Below are 15951 nucleotides of genomic sequence, written 5' to 3' on the forward strand. Positions count from 1 at the left end.
GGGGTTGGAATTAGGTGATCTTTGAGGTCCCTTCCAACCCTAACCAGTCTGTGATATGTCCCTGGTGGTGTGCCCTCGGCAGTCAGCACTACGGGTTCTGCTCCTGACTCTCAAAGGTGCTATGGCTGGCATTCACTATTAACTGAAAGCCATTGCAGGGCTCTCAGCTGCGTCTCCAGCAAATGCCATTTGCCGGCTCAGCACAGGCGGCTCTGCAGCTCCTCTGGAGTCACTTTAAAATTTGCCTGAATTGAGGGTTTGGCTCGTCTCGACTCTGGTGACGCTCCACGGTCTCCACGAAGGGACATTAACGTTGCGATTAACATTGTAACCATCAGCAGGGGCCCGGGCTGTGCAGCCCATAACGTTTTGATCTCGTAGAGCTTCCCGTAGGCTCCTGAGTACAGCTTTATTTCCCCCTTCCCTCCCCTTTCCCCAGCCAGCGGGGCCGCAGCGGGCTAGGGCGCCGGCCGTTAGTTGCGCGGGCAAAGGCGCTCCGCGCCCTACCCGCTCCCACAGCGTCAGCGGAGGAGAGACAGCGGATGAGGCGCCGGCAGCAGACAAGCCCGCTTCCCTCGGCGGGCAGCCCGTGACAGCGAGTCACCCGCCTGCGCCTTCGCTGCCGGTAGGGCCTATATTCTCTCGCGGAAGGTTATCGTTCACTAGCACGGTGCCGGCCGACGGCAGCGGTGCTGAGGCTCTGAGGCAGCGCTTTGTCAAGAAGCGCCTGATTGGCTAAAGGGACTCTGCAATGGTTAGCTGGTAAGAGTCAAGCCCTGTGATTGGTTGCGTTGTACCTGCAATGCGTCAAGTGAAGGTGCTGGAGTGCGTGTGCTGGAGTGTTGTGCTGCCGGGGGAGCAGCCGTGGCCGGCTCCCTGGGTGGCGGCGGTCGCCCGCCCGCCGCCTGGCCCCGGGCGCGCCCGCAGAGACCTGCGAGAGCCCTAGGGCTCTCGGCTCTTCCTGGCAGTATCAGCAGCAGTAGCGCGCCGTTTCCCGCCTCTTCATGCTGCCGCAGCTTGCAGCAATAGCAGTTGCTTGGCTCATGAGCCAGACCTGGCAGGAAGAAGGTTTTCCTCAGTTATCTCTTTGGAGTCAGGATTCTGTACCAAAAAGCAGCAGAAAGTTGTTGTTTTGTTTTTTTTTTTCTCACTGCTTCCCCACAGCACAGGGTCACAGAGGCACAAAATGTGGCGGTAGAAATTCGTTTATTCTGCCCTTCCATTATCAGTGTGAGAAGTGTTTCTTGGACTGCTGCTCGAAATGACAGTTCGAGTGACAGTTGGAGGAGGATGCGCGCGATAAAGTGATGAGTGATCTCTTAAATATCTTGCTGAAACGCTGCAAAATCTTTCAACACAAAGACACTTCTGCAAAATTAGCCTCAAGCTGCAAAGCTGCACAGAGGCACAGGAGGCTGGCCTGCATCCATACGGGATTCGGGAACATGATTGGGTGTCTGGCCCCTTGGTCCTAGCCAAAGCCCGCTGCAGCCTTCTTGCATAAGGAGCTGCAGGCATGCCGTAACCACTTGTGTGGTAGGTTTTGTGTGTCTCTAATTGAAGTAAGCACAGTTAAACCAGAAGCAAACAACAAAGCCGCCTCTGCACCAGTAAGAGGCTTACAGGACCACTTTAAACATGATGGGAGTTTCAAATCAGCAAAAACTTCCCGGCACATCTGCAAAGCTACGCCTAAACGTAGAAGTAGGTTACAGACACTCCTATCTAAATTCTTCAGTATTTCTGTTACTGGAATGTTTTCATTGCTCTTTTTCAAAATCCCATTCTTGATGAGTGAGTCAGCAAGAAGTCTGTGAATGTGTCAGGGAGCAGTATTTTAAACAAGGTTTCACTGCTAAGCAATTATTAAAGAGCATGTTTACATATGAAAATATTGCAATTTTGTACGTGGACATAATGGCCCAATTTCTTGACTCTAGCAAGAGTTCTCTTCCTAATTACAGTTTTTAGGATGACATTCCTGATGTGCTCTTGGGAGGATTTTGAGTTAAATTCCATGGTAATTTGTTTCCTTTATTCTGTTTGCTTACTAGGAAGTAGAGCACTTTTTATTTTAAAATTATCATGATTTCCTTTTCACAGCCTTACTGAATACAAGCTGCTTTCCTGCTGGCATGAACACTTCCTACTGTCTTTTATTCCAAGGAATTCTTTCAAAATATTAAAAACAATCTAGCCACTTTTCCTTGTAGTCCTAGCTAAGTGGAACAGGTGCAATGAAACCTTTATGGGAAAATTATATGCCTATGTAATGATAATGTTTATGAGTGAAAGTTTGCTAAAGTGAAACATAAAAGCAAAACTGCAAGCTCATTCAGTTTCTTACTTGGTCATTTAAAGTATGATAGCATTTTTGAAAAAAAGACAGTTTTTAAAATCTTAGCCTTAGGTCTTAACAGATAGAAAGGAAATGGGTTTAACACACTGGCAAAAGCATCACACAGCATTCTGCAGAACAACCTTAAACATTATGTATTATTCATAAAGCCAATTTTTTGTATTAATTCACTATAATGACTGTACAAATAATAGAACTACATTAATGTCAAGAGAACCTGAAGAAAGCTTTTAGAAGTGACATCATCATTCAATGGGAAATAAATATACCAATTTCAAGGTTAACAAGTAAATCATAGTTGCCCCAGATAGTAAAGCAGGCTGTTTAGAAGATGAACTCAAGAGCCTTAGTATATTCAGGACAGCAGTGATAGTCTAAGAATTGGCTTGCTTTGAGCACAAGTTGCTAGAATGGGTCATTGTGAATAAATACCAACTACGTGTTTATTAGAAAGCGTTACATTGATCAAATTTAGGTAATTCCAAATCAATCAACTCTGAATGATAGTGCTACATTTTCTTTTTCTACAGGTGCTCTATGTAGGCCATGTCCAAAGCCATCAGTAAGCATGGAAAAGGTAATATGGAGTAGTAAGCTGAGTTCATTATGGTTCTAAATATATCACATTAAAAACATTCTGATTAAAAACATGCACCATCCATTTAAAGCAACCATTTTAAAAGCAATGTATTTACAGTAATGTCATTACACTAACATCTGTTAAATATATGCAGGTCTGCCATCTTATGGAGCCTGAATGGTACTGCCAAATAACAGAATATGGAACTACATGTTCATATTAGAAGAATAGTTTCAATTTTCCCTTTTCATGTAATCTGTCCTTTCTTCTAAAACTGGCACCATATGACTCATTGTTTCTATGTGATATGTGTTTCTTTGTAGTATTATTTCTATGTGATACTGCGTTTATGTATGCATGCAAGTGTACACATGTAAACACAGTCAATAAAGGCATTACAATTGCAAGTTCAAGCATGGGAAGCGTTTAAGTTGTAAATTGGTTGTTTACATTATATGACAGCCTTGAACAACTCCATTATGTGCTATTTTTTTCTTCAGGACCACTACCTGGTTCGGCATTCAGGTGCTATTTAGTGAATAGCTGTCAGAACTTTGCTTTAGTCTCTTTGTTTGCATTGTGACTATGCTGTATTTGCTACAAGCTAGTTAAGCCCTCTTCTAAAGACAAGGTTATTAATTTCTATATGGGCTTTTCTGTACTGATATTATTAGAATATTATTATGAACAAAATTGAATGAAGTTTGTACAGGCCAAGGCAGACAGACATCATGGAGATTTTTAGCCCAAGTGATTAAAGTTTGGCAAAGCTATTAAAGTTGCTGAAATGATGCTCATTTTTTTGTTTGATTTTCTGTTTTTATAAAAGCTGATGTCAGATAAACTTGATCAATGACTTTTGGGTCAGCCAAGAACAAATACAAAAGAACATGTGAGGGTTATAATTAGCACATCAAGTATTATTTTACATTATTTTCCCTTTAATTGGTGCAAATTTATTTTCAGGTGGGAAGGATTCCTCAGGAAGACCTTATTACTTTGCTTTTGAAAAGTTTGAGGTGAGTTAGGAAGATGGTTGATCCAAGTGATTATGTTACTGTCAGATATTGTAGAGGAGCACTTAAGCAAGTTGTCCAGCTTTCAGTAAAGTTTATCAGAGTCCTACTATTTGCTGGAAAATCTGGTAATGTAAATCTGGAATGTAAACACTTAGGAGGGTGTCTGATTTCAATGAGTTGTACCTGTACTAGGAAATACTCTTCATTATACTTTCTCCATTTAGTGTCATTTGCAAATACACACATCTACCCTGACACTCTTGCTGGGAAAAGGCACTGAGCACAAACTGTCATTTAAATTACTGTTAATTGTATCTGATGATGTGGAATACTACTTACCACCGCCAACAGAATAATTGGTTTTATGTGAGAACAAACGGAGTCTTCACCTTTTCAGTTATTTCCCACTTACAAGAAAGGTTTTCTCCCACATTTGATGTTGCCTGACTGTAGTACTGTATTACGTGTCAGAGCCCAATTGCCTCTGACAAAGTTCTTTTAAATACTCCACATAAGGGTTTTACGTTTAATATCAAATTTGCTTATTTGTTTGGGTTGAAGACAGATCAAACCCATTGCTCTCTCCAAAGCACATGTTGTTGGTTGCTCACTTTCTATACTCTGTTTTTGGCTGAGCCACATACACACTTCTCCCCTGCCATGTTGACCTGGCCAGCTCAGGAAGACATTATTCTCTATTAGTTGTCTCAGGGAGGGCTGCTGTCAGTATAATGACCCACTGATACAGCCATATATCTAAAACAAAGGTTACCCTCCAGTCCCCATTGTGTTAGGTTCAGCTTTAGGGTAACTGCTGGTAATTCTTTACAGTCTTCCCTGAGATAGTTATTCTTATGCTCATCTCCTCTAAGCCTTGTTCCGTTGTAGGAGGATGTAGGTTGGTCACATTCCACCCCTTGGCTCAGCCCAGCATTCACCAATTATTGGACAGTGAGCTTCATACATATGTCATATGAATTACCAGCCCACTTGCCTCTGCACAGTGAAAGTGGGAGCATATGGGAAACTGGTTATTTACAGTTTCAGAATGTAATTCAAGTTAATATCATGTACTGTTTGATTTTTCAGGTAACAGGTCAAGACCAAGGTTACAAGAAACAACATGATGATTATTAACAATAGAAGCATGAGATGTAACATTGGTTTCAATACATTGGTAGCTTTTGGTGACAAGTCTTTAAAGATACCATGCCAGTGATGTTTAGTAAGTCTGGTTTCCACTTTCACTAATTGAAACAGTTAATTCTTATCATATACCATTTTTAATGGTCTTTCATCTAAACATTTTCGATTTCTAACACATGTTGGGTAACTTTAGCATTTTGTTTGAGAAAGGCATCTTGTGGATCAAAGATAATTCCACATGTTACTGTATCTTAAATGGTGTAAAATAAGACATCTTTTGTTCAATCAACAAGAAATCAATCTGTAAATCTGTTTGTTAGGTACAGAGCCCATCATTGCACATCACTTTCATGGGCTTCCATTATGGGTAACAGCTTACCAATTAAAATTAGTTTTAAAGTAGGAATGGGTACACATAACTTTATTTCCCTTTCTTGAATTAAAGGCTCAGTAGTTAGCAGCCTCTCACGCAGCTAACAGCACTTTCTCAAATGGAGTATAGTTAGGAGCCTTGCCACAATTTGCAACAAAATGTAATAGATAAGCTTTTTTACTTTGCACATCTTGTTGCCATAATGCCTGTTGATATCCCTCATAACCTATGCCTATATATATTCTTTATATATATTCTCACATATATATTCTCTCTATATATTCTGTATACATATTCTGTCCTATATTCTCACAGCCCAGAAAGCCAACTGTATCCTGGGGGTGATCCTAGAGGTGATCCTGCCCCTCTACTCTGCTCTTGTGAGACCTCACTTGGAGTACTGTGTGCAGTTCTGTTGTCCTCAATATAAAAAGGACATGGAACTGTTGGAACAAGTCCAGAGGAGGGCCACAAGGATGATCAGGGGACTGGAGCACCTCCCATGTGAAAATAGGCTGAGAAAGTTGGGGCTGTTCAGCCTGGAGAAGAGAAGGCTGCGTGGAGACCTCATAGCAGCCTTCCAGTATCTGAAGGGGGGCTATAAGGATGCTGGGGAGGGACACTTCATTAGGGACTGTAGTGATAGGATGAGGGGTAACGGGTTAAAACTGAAACAGGGGAAGTTTAGATTTGATATAAGGAGGAAATTCTTTACTGTAAGGGTGGTGAGGCACTGGAATGGGTTGCACAGGGAAGTTGTGAATGCTCCATCCCTGGCGGTGTTCAAGGCCAGGTTAGACAGAGCATTGGGTAGCATGGTTTAGTGTGAGCTGTCCTTGCCCATGGCAGGGATGTTGGAACTAGATGATCTTAAGGTCCTTTCCAACCCTAACTATTCTATGATTCTATTATTCTATATGAAGACTCCTTGGGGCCTATTTGAAGTCTCCTTGGGTGTGCAGGGATAAAAGGTCCCATAGATTGGTTGGTAAAATGTCATCATTTAAAGCATTTAATATTTCATGATGATTTTGTTCCCAAGTCCATATAGCATTTTTCTTCACCAAGTTATAGAGATCCCCCTAACATACTGAATCCAGGAATGTGTGACCTCCAAAGCCCAAACCTTCCTAATAAAGCTTATAACTCCTTTTTATCAGAATGTGCTTGAATACTCTGTGTCTCTGACAATACAAATTCTGCAACTGTGTTCTGTTCTCCTATCCATCATGTACCTAAAAATATGACTACTTAACTTGGTCCTTGCCGTTTCAAGTCAGGAACACTAATACTTAATAAGTGCAGGACAGCAGCATTGATACATTTACTCAACATGCCCTCCAGTTACAATATCATCTGTATATTGCAAAATTGTTACTTCAGGTGACAGGATGACTGATTCTAACTGTTTATCTAAGGTGGCATGGGCAAAGATGGGTACGTGTTTAAAACCTTGGGGTAGGTCATAAAAGGTATACTGTCTTCCACCCCAAGTACATGCAAACTGTGGTTTGTCTTGCTCACGTACTGGGATCAAAAAGACCATACCTTTTGTAGCTAACACTCCCATCCACAGAAGAGCGTGTTCATATCTACTGTGCTGGAAACAAGGGCTGTTAAAGTGCCAGTTGCTTTATTGAAAGCCCTGCTTTCATAGTCATGTGCTGTATACAATCTCTTTTTTTTTTTTAAAAGGCCATACCGGGCTGTTACATGGTGGGTGAATTCTTTCTATAGTACCCTATTGCTCTAATTGTTTGACTAATTCTGTCGCAGGTTTTATGGCAGGAGTTTCTGGCTCTGAGCCTCCTTTCATTGTGGGGGTGTGTTGATCGCTCACAGCATGTGGATAACTTCCTGTGTGTAAACTTGAACTTGTTTGTTATTCATCCTAGCATAGATTTCATGACTACGAAACAGACTGATACAGAGCATGGGCTTGCAGGATTAATCCATTAGATAGGGGTAAGACTTTGGTGCAACGGGTAGTGTCAAACTTATGTTCCCAGACTGGTCTGCATGAAAGTTCAGGAAGATACGTGCTTCCATACCTGCCTTCTTACATCACTTCTGTACGTATGTCCATGCATCACATACTTAAGCCCCAAATTTTAACTCACCTTGCTCATCTTTACAAAAAGGAGCCAGCTCCGTTACCTCATCCACCTCCACACACATCAATGTCCCATTTTCTACCTTGTCTTGTTCCCAGAGTCTTGGAAAAGGTGGATCTGGCTAGGCTTCTACAGTGGGGGCAAAGATGGCAGAGAGGCAAATGCTCCTGGTCTGGACAGGAGCAAGTCACTCCCCATCAGCTGACTAGTGTTAGCTGCTGATCATACACAACTCCAGGTTTAAAGGAGCTTACTCATGCATTACACATGCTGTTTCAGAGTAACTGCTCTATGCCAGAACATACTACAGACACAGGGAGATTTTGCAGTGTGACTTGGAACTACTTTTGCAGTGGTAATTGCTCCACAGCTCTGATGAATATGCATCTGCCATTTGTGTCTTTACTTGCAATTTAAAGAGTCTTTAAAAAGCAAAAATCATAGAATCATAGAATGGTTTGGGTTGGAAGGAACCTTAAAGATCATCTAGTTCCAACCCCCCTGCCATGGGTAGGGACACTTTTTACTAGACCAGGATGCTCAAGGCCCTGTCCAACCTTGACTTGAACACTGCAGAGATTCATAACTTATCATCCTTGTGGCCCTCCTCAGCCTTTTTCCAACAGTTCCATGGCCTTCTTATCCTGGGGAGCCCCAGAGCTTAACACAGTACTCCAAGTGAGGTCTCACAAGAGCAGAGTAGAAGGGTAGAATGATCTCCCTGGACCTGCTGGTCAAGCTTCTTTTGATGCAGCCCAGCATATGGTTGGCTTTCTGGGCTGCGAGCACCCATTACTTCTCAATATATTCTCATACATTCTCATAAAATATTGTTGTTAATCGACAGGATTATTGTCTGAATCTGACAGCACCTCAGTGCTTAAACCCTCGCTATGTTTTTCTGCTTAAATTAATCAGAAGCTGATCCTTAATAGAAGGGAAAACAAAATGTGGATCAAACTTTTATGCAAAGTTGCATTAAAAAAACCAAACTGACTGCACAGATTAAAACATATTTGAGTTAGTATGTTGAGAAACATATACTTTCTTCAGGTCCCAAACAGCAGGGATGTCACAGGAAGGTCAGAGGTTGATACATGGAAAATACTATTCTGAATCAGACTTGGGATCAGTCTGGGCCAGTATCTTTCTACAGCTATGGCAAGATCAGGTCCGTGAATCAAGTACTCACCAATGGGAACAGGATACCATCTATCCCATAAAATACTATATTCTTAACTGTAACAGTGATAGATTTTCGTAAATGTGAAGCGTGACATGTAACAAGGCTTCCAGAATAATTGTCAATCAATTGCAGTTTGGTATTCATGCACATTTTAGAATTTACTCAATTCTCGACCATGTAATTACTCATTGATTTGGCAAACAGTAATTAAGTATATTACTTTTCCAAAGATGATACAAGATTCTATGCACCACTACAAAGCAGGCAACATTCCAGCTCTCATGTTTAGTTTGAGAAATTAACACACAGTAAACTGCTCTAAGCTGACTGTATTTTTTAACTTAAGAAATCATATTTGGATTCTGATGTTAATTTGCAGTATCAACACATCTTAAGCTGGATGCTTAGTGTTTTACTCACACATAATGTTTTTGGGGTTTTCAAATAATTCAGAACAGCTTTTTCTAGTTATTTTCATTTAGCCCAGAATTTGTTTTTTTCCCATTTAACAATAAAAGACTGCACAGATGGCTGCGAAACAGAACCTTCAAACACAGCCGGATTTGTACGTTTGTGCTGATTTCTTGCTTAAGGGAACTCAGTTCAAAATGCTGTGCTGCCAAATCCATCCCTGCAGTAATTCTCTTGGCTTCAGTGGATGGCCACATGGGATTGCCTGTGATATCTGGCTAAGCTATGAGATTCAGTGCAATTCCAAAGGGATTTGTTTGACAATATGAAAAAATGAAGTCTGAAGAGCATGCTGCTGTGTCAGTCATTGAGCAGTAAACCATTTTGTTCAAAGTAGTGGCCATAAGAGCCACTTTCCATTCAGAAACCACATGAAAAAAATTAAAATTTACATTGATTTAGATAATGGGCAGTAGAAAATGTTGTATTTGCACTGGGTCACATGCAGGTGCAGACAACAGGAGGGTCAAACAGTCCGGCTGGTTTTCTGAGGATTTAGAGATCATTTCAGACCTGAGGAAGTGGTCTGGAAGCTGCTGTAATTCTATCTGTGCGGCATCAGAATTGCCAGAAGGAGATTTTTAGAATACAGCTGCCTACAGAGAGTCTGGGAACTACAGGTAAATAAATTGCTCCTAGTCATCTGAATTTCTCTGTGCTCCGTAAATCAGAATGTTATGCCCATTTTTCCTAAATAAAGGGGGTCATACCACATTTCATCAATTTTTTTTGCTAATGAAAACTATCTTAAAGATGTGGAAAGCTGGCTGACTCTTTGGGCCAAAAAGAATTGGCATTACTAGAGAACATAATATCACACAAGATTGCAACATAGGAACCGGCCAACAGGCTGTTTGGCTTCATTGGTATTGCTCATATGGGGCAGACAAAACACATAAAAATGAAAATCCTGAAGCTAACTGATTTAATGACGTTGTGCACCTTATCTGAATATTTCTAATTTTCTAAGAATTTCTAAGAATTAGTTAATTTCTAAGAATTAATTTTAAATTTTTGATGATCTGTTAAAGCAAAGTGATAGCTATTACATTAGAGTAAAAATACTTGTGTTCACTTGGAAATCGGCTTACTTTTAGGTGGCAAACTGTATTATTTTAAAATAATCCAGAATGGTAAACACATTTATGATGCAATATAAATATCACAGAAAAATCAGCTGCAAAGCTACTAGGTAGCACTAAAATATACTTTCACTCTGAGAGGTGATGGTTTTATCATGGTTTGCAGGAAACTACTGTGCTTGCAAGCTTTGCTTTAGCACTGTAACAGACAACCAAGAAAAAGTTGCCTTATAACCAGCAGGATCCTCTGTGTCATCCAGCTCAGTCAGGCTGGAACTGAGCCAAAGAGAGAATGCCTCTCAATATCCTATTCCTGATTGTAATGTTTCCTGTTTTCTTTTGCAAGTAATACTTTATAGTGTAAATGCTTCACTGGTGGTGTCACCTGTGACATTTTGGCCTTTTCATTCTGCTCCCATACTTTCCTCCAGAAACTGGCCAAGCTTCTTGCTGCTGACGTTTCAATGCTATCTCCTTAGTTCCCTGTGGGAGAGCTTGTTGGGTCAGATATCCAGACTGGATCCGTGCATGTGTATCGTATTCACCTGACCTAGAAGGCCTCCCATAATCCTGTGTGCTGGGGATCATTTCAGCTGTCTTCACATGCAGCCGGCTGCAATTGGCCTGCAGCCCAGCTGGGTCTGAGCTGTTCTTGAGGGAAGCAGTGAGGTGTGACTGCAGCACACTGTCACTCCTGGTTCTGGGAACACGGTGAGGAGAAGGCTCAGCTGTTTCAGAGAGGGAACTTTGGTGTGACAGAATTTATGATCTCAAATCTCTGCATGAAGGTGTGTGTGCTGTTTCCAGGCCAGGCACAGTCTTGCATTGGTACAGTGGCGGACCTCACCTAATACCTCTGCCAGATGCACAGTGGTCAGTTTAACATTTGTGGCACAGATAATCTGCAACATAGGTAATCAAATCATAGCTAATTGAGAATTGGCTCAGCGGGTGTTACAAGCCTGCTCTCACTTTTGACGTTGCACAGGCTGTTATTTTACTGCAGTCCAAGCAGCAGTATCAGCTGGAGGTATTTCTGCTTCCCTTGTTTTGTTCCCTCTTCTGCCCATGTCATGCCATCCATTCAGTTGTGCTAACACATCTTTCCAAGATTTTTTTTTTATTCCATTTAAGGACTATTTAAGAAGTCGTACAAGCAGTTGTGTTGGCACAGCTGAGGGGTGGAGGGGGTATTAAGAAGGCTTCAGACTACTCTTGCCATTTTTTATTGTGAAACAGTAGCTACAGGGCAGCTATACTCCTGTAATTCCACTAATTTTAATAGCTGTAAATTACCATTGTAAATTAGGAATAATCTCAAATAAAACAATGCTTCCAAAATCACTAAACATGTTCGCCCTGAGAAGGTGAAATACTAAAAAATGAAAAATGCTGTTAGGCAGCTGGAGATTTGAGGGAAGGTTCTTTCTTCCCTGCAAATAAAATAATTTAGGAATGGTATTAATAAATAGAACTGTTTCATTTTAGCACATGAAAACGGCATTCTCTTTGTTTCAATACTGAACCACCATTTAGAAAACTGCAGGGTTGCAAAATTACAAACCACACACAGTATTCTGTAAGACTAGATGGCTTCACAGAGCTGTGTACCACTGTGCACTTCATGGCTTGCTGGGAATGAAAAACAATAAAGCCTCGGGTTTCCCAGTCAGTTTTGTCAGCAACTTCAATGAAGAAAAGGCTACAAACAAAGTGGCTGCAGGGAGTTCTCTACCCCTCAGGCATGGTGTCAGGGGGCCACAAATTATAGAGAAATAAATCCCTGCTTGTCATTGCTGCTGCCTCCTCTTGCTCCACTTGTGGGAAAGGAAAATGTATGGGGTGGGTAGACACAAACGATCACCAGGCTTCAGGAGTCACTTCTAGGAATGGCATATGATAGGTTTTCCTTGAGAAGGTTGAGAATCCTTGTGTACAGGAAAGATCATTGAAAAGGAAAAAAAAACGAAACAAAGGGAATAAATACAGAGCAAGCACTTTTCCAAGGAGCAAAAGAAAAAAAAAATTCCCTTGACAAGCAAAGGAAATGATGGCTGTCGACCTGTTTCCTCAACAGGGAAGAAAACTGTCAAGAGTTGGAGAAATCTCCCACCCAATCTGACTATCAAAACACAGCTGGCAACCCCAGGGAAAGAGATCCCTCAACAACAGAGATCACCTGCAAACACTGTATTTCTTTTGAGTTGAGAAGAACAGATTCTATTACCAGAAAACTCTGTTTGGCTACGCTATTAACTAGCATTTAGCATCTCTTATTTTCTAACTCTAGCCTCTCTTATTTTTTTCCTTCCTCGCTAAACTCTTTAGTCTCTCCTTGTACCCATCCCCAACTTCTCTATGTTCCTGACAACTCACTGAACATATTGTGCTGATTATCTGAATATGCTGATCTCTGGGCTTGCCTGCAACAGGTAGTCCTATTAATTTACCTTTCTCAAATATTTACTGAATAGCAATAAAGGGTAATTACTTCTATCAGCCAAAGAAAAACCCTGATCTTAGCCTTTTAAAAGAGTGCTTTCTAGACTAAATCTTAAAATCTTAAGGCTTCGTATTTCAGTAGTGGTACTCTAGTACAGGGCCTCCATTAATGCTTATGGCTCTTCAAGCAGTTCTATAATGTCAACATTTGAGTTCTTTTTCCTTTCCAGTATATTGTTACCCATTTGTTTGCTAACAAATCTGGGACACCAACTCACAAAGCCAAGGTATAGTGTTCTATAAATGAGCTTGGACAAACCTAGCAGAGCCTGTTTCATGTAGCTCTTCCTTAATGAAGGTTGCTTTGACAGTGTTTAGAGATTCCACAGTTCATATGAGGCTACTGTGTACTTCTGCCAAAGGCTGTAACATAGTTTGGGGTGGAGTGCGGCTTCCCCTTTCAGTGCGTAGGTGCCAGAAGTTTTTGATTTAAGCATATGGTGTGTTTTCTTCATTTAAATGGCAATATGCTTATCTGACAAGGAGTACTTTATTCTAAAACTTGCTGGCACCCTTTTGGTAACAAAGGTGGTAGAGCACCATTTCACTGTTGCTTGGATTTTAGGACCTTGAACAGTCCTAAATATCAGGAATCAGTGGTTACAATTCCTGGGAAATATAGCTGCCATGTTTTATTGCTTTCAGTACAAGATTGTCTACTATGGTTGGCTACACTTTAAAGATTAATTAAGTTGCTCTGGATATACTGATGAACACTAATAGTAACTTCTTAGTCATTAAAAAATTGCAAAATATGTTCAGGAACATATTTCTGCATTTCTATGTACTTCTATATGATTTTTCTATATTTTATATTTTTATATTTTATATTTCTAGTTTGGCATAACAACCTCATGTAATTGCTAGGCTAAATTATACATCGAACAGCTCATATCTAATATGGAAAATAATGGAAAGAGTACACAGAAATGAATGGAATAAGGCTGTTTATCAAAGTAAAGTGTATGGAATAATAAACTGTCACTGAAGCATTTTAGAGGTTTTCCATATTTAAATAATACTCTTCCACTTGTAGAAGAAATTCTTGACAAATAACACTAAATTACAGAAATTCAGTAGTTTTACTGATTCTTTTGCCCTTTTTTATGTTGTAATTATTTTCCAAATGATCCCACATTGCTCTAGGGAAAGACTTTATTCCTTTTTCGACATGCTTCTCACAATTCTTTCTCTGGTGGCTGTTGATCAAAATGAATAATACACTTCAGGTACTGAGATTTTATTGGGTAATTTTCCCAATACTTTTCCCTCAATAAAGAAACTTCTCACTTGTTTGAAGAGGAAGGGAGACAATACTAAATAGAACTTTTTGTGTGTTTGTTTTTTTTTTTTCTGTCTAGTATGTTAAATAATGAGTAACCTTGGTCCTATAAAGTTTTGGGATCAAGCCTCGTAGGTTTCATGAGGTGTTTAACCTTTAGCAGGATAAAGGTTAATGTTTCCTTCCTTTTGTATTTTAACCTACACCCACCCGTACCCCCCAGATCTCAAATAAAAGTATGAACTACTTTTCTACAAATCTACAGTTAGAAGCAAGATAACCTACAAAAACAATATCCACCAGGTGATTTCATCATTAGAATGCTTAATTATATTAACTTATGTAGACACATTGACTTAGAAGAATTTGGAGTATTCCAGATGATTTCAATCATAACATAAAACATATTTTAAGAAAACACTGGTTATAGAAATCAATCTTTTGGCTTCTTCATTCATAGAGTCACTCATTACTAGCCTGGAACACCTTTTTTTTTGTTGTTGTTGTTGGCTGTAAGCTTTGGTTTCCAATGCTTGACCTTTCAAGAATGACTAGATAATTAGAGGTATCACATCCACCAAGGCCACTATGGTTACCTCCTACCTTGCTGTTTTGGAGAGATGTGCACAGTATTTTGGAAGCAGAGTATAATTACAGATAGACTCACAGGTATGAGTGAAAAAGAAGAATGCAATCTTTCTCACTCCGTACATGTATCATGTTCCCTCACACATCTGGACCACCCATAACACTTATTTTGCAAGCTGTTGAAGTCTAGCCTGGACTCATGAGCTGGTTGTTGTTCCTTTGTCCTAGTAATGCCTTGGTTCCATCCCAGTGATATGTCAAAGCTTGTATTTCTGAGGGTGGAAAAATACAAATTAAATGGAAGAATAAACAATGCTGTTTTAACAATGAAAGTTTTGGAGGGCTTTTTTAATACCATAACAACAAATGTTGGTAGATTAGACATAGTAATTGAGGTATATGAATGGACTGAATAAATCAGAAGCTTAAGCATGACAGAGATCTGGAATTTATCTAACTCAGAGATGCAAAAACGGTCTGTAATTTACATTCCAAGTATGGAAGCAGGATGAGTAACCATGTCAACAGAGTAAAAAACAAGGAAAAGGTCTATATGGAATGGAGGACGGAAATTATTGAAGCAAGCTGTTAATTGGAGATTTGGAGGCAAAGGACTCAACGATGATTAGCCAAACCTAGACTTTGCTAGATCTTGCAAAGAATAAACCAAAAAGCAAAAGACTAGTGGTTTAGGTAGCACATTGCAACTAGCACAAAAGGAAGGGGAAGCCCTAAAGCACTGATGTTATGTATAATCTAGCTACACTCCCCAGCCTACTGGGGAGTGTAATTTTTGCAGCTTTCAGAACAAAAATGTAGAAAGGAAAGACAAAGCTAAGTTTGCTGTTAGAAGAGAATATACACAACGTGAACCATGGCAGGGAAGCTAAAATAGGTGAGCTCAACTTGCTTAAATGGGGAAGCATTAATGACTAATGTAAGAACTAGGGCATAACATTTTATGGCTTGTGGTACAGATTTTAATCCATCTGTTGTATTGTGGTGCTACATAGCAAGTTTCACTTTTTATAAATGTTCAATATACTTGCAATTATTCTGTTAGTTTACAATAACACTCAAAGCTTTAAAATTTTGAAAATAATGAGCACTATGGATACAAATGGAAGATGGGATAAAATGCAGCCCAAGTTTACTAAAGGTAAACTTTAATGGCAGCAGAAGTTTTATGGCTGGAAATGTGATAGATCCAATTGATTTGGATATAAGGAAGAGGTTCTTTACTGTAAGG

General features: G+C 40.1%; 1 long non-coding RNA gene across 1 annotated transcript; it reads left to right on the forward strand.

Moving 5' to 3' along the window:
• Window positions 1–215: 215 nt before the first annotated feature.
• On the forward strand, window positions 216–15470 carry LOC134174033 (uncharacterized). Its single transcript, XR_009968480.1, has 4 exons — window positions 216–762; window positions 3906–3958; window positions 9697–9868; window positions 14338–15470. It is a non-coding gene; the product is annotated as an uncharacterized LOC134174033 (long non-coding RNA).
• Window positions 15471–15951: the final 481 nt, after the last annotated feature.

The sequence above is a fragment of the Pezoporus occidentalis genome, unplaced genomic scaffold, assembly GCF_034315485.1.
Source record: "Pezoporus occidentalis ecotype Australia unplaced genomic scaffold, CSIRO_AGI_Poc_V1 ctg115, whole genome shotgun sequence".
In the NCBI taxonomy this organism is placed as follows: Eukaryota; Metazoa; Chordata; class Aves; order Psittaciformes; family Psittacidae; genus Pezoporus; species Pezoporus occidentalis.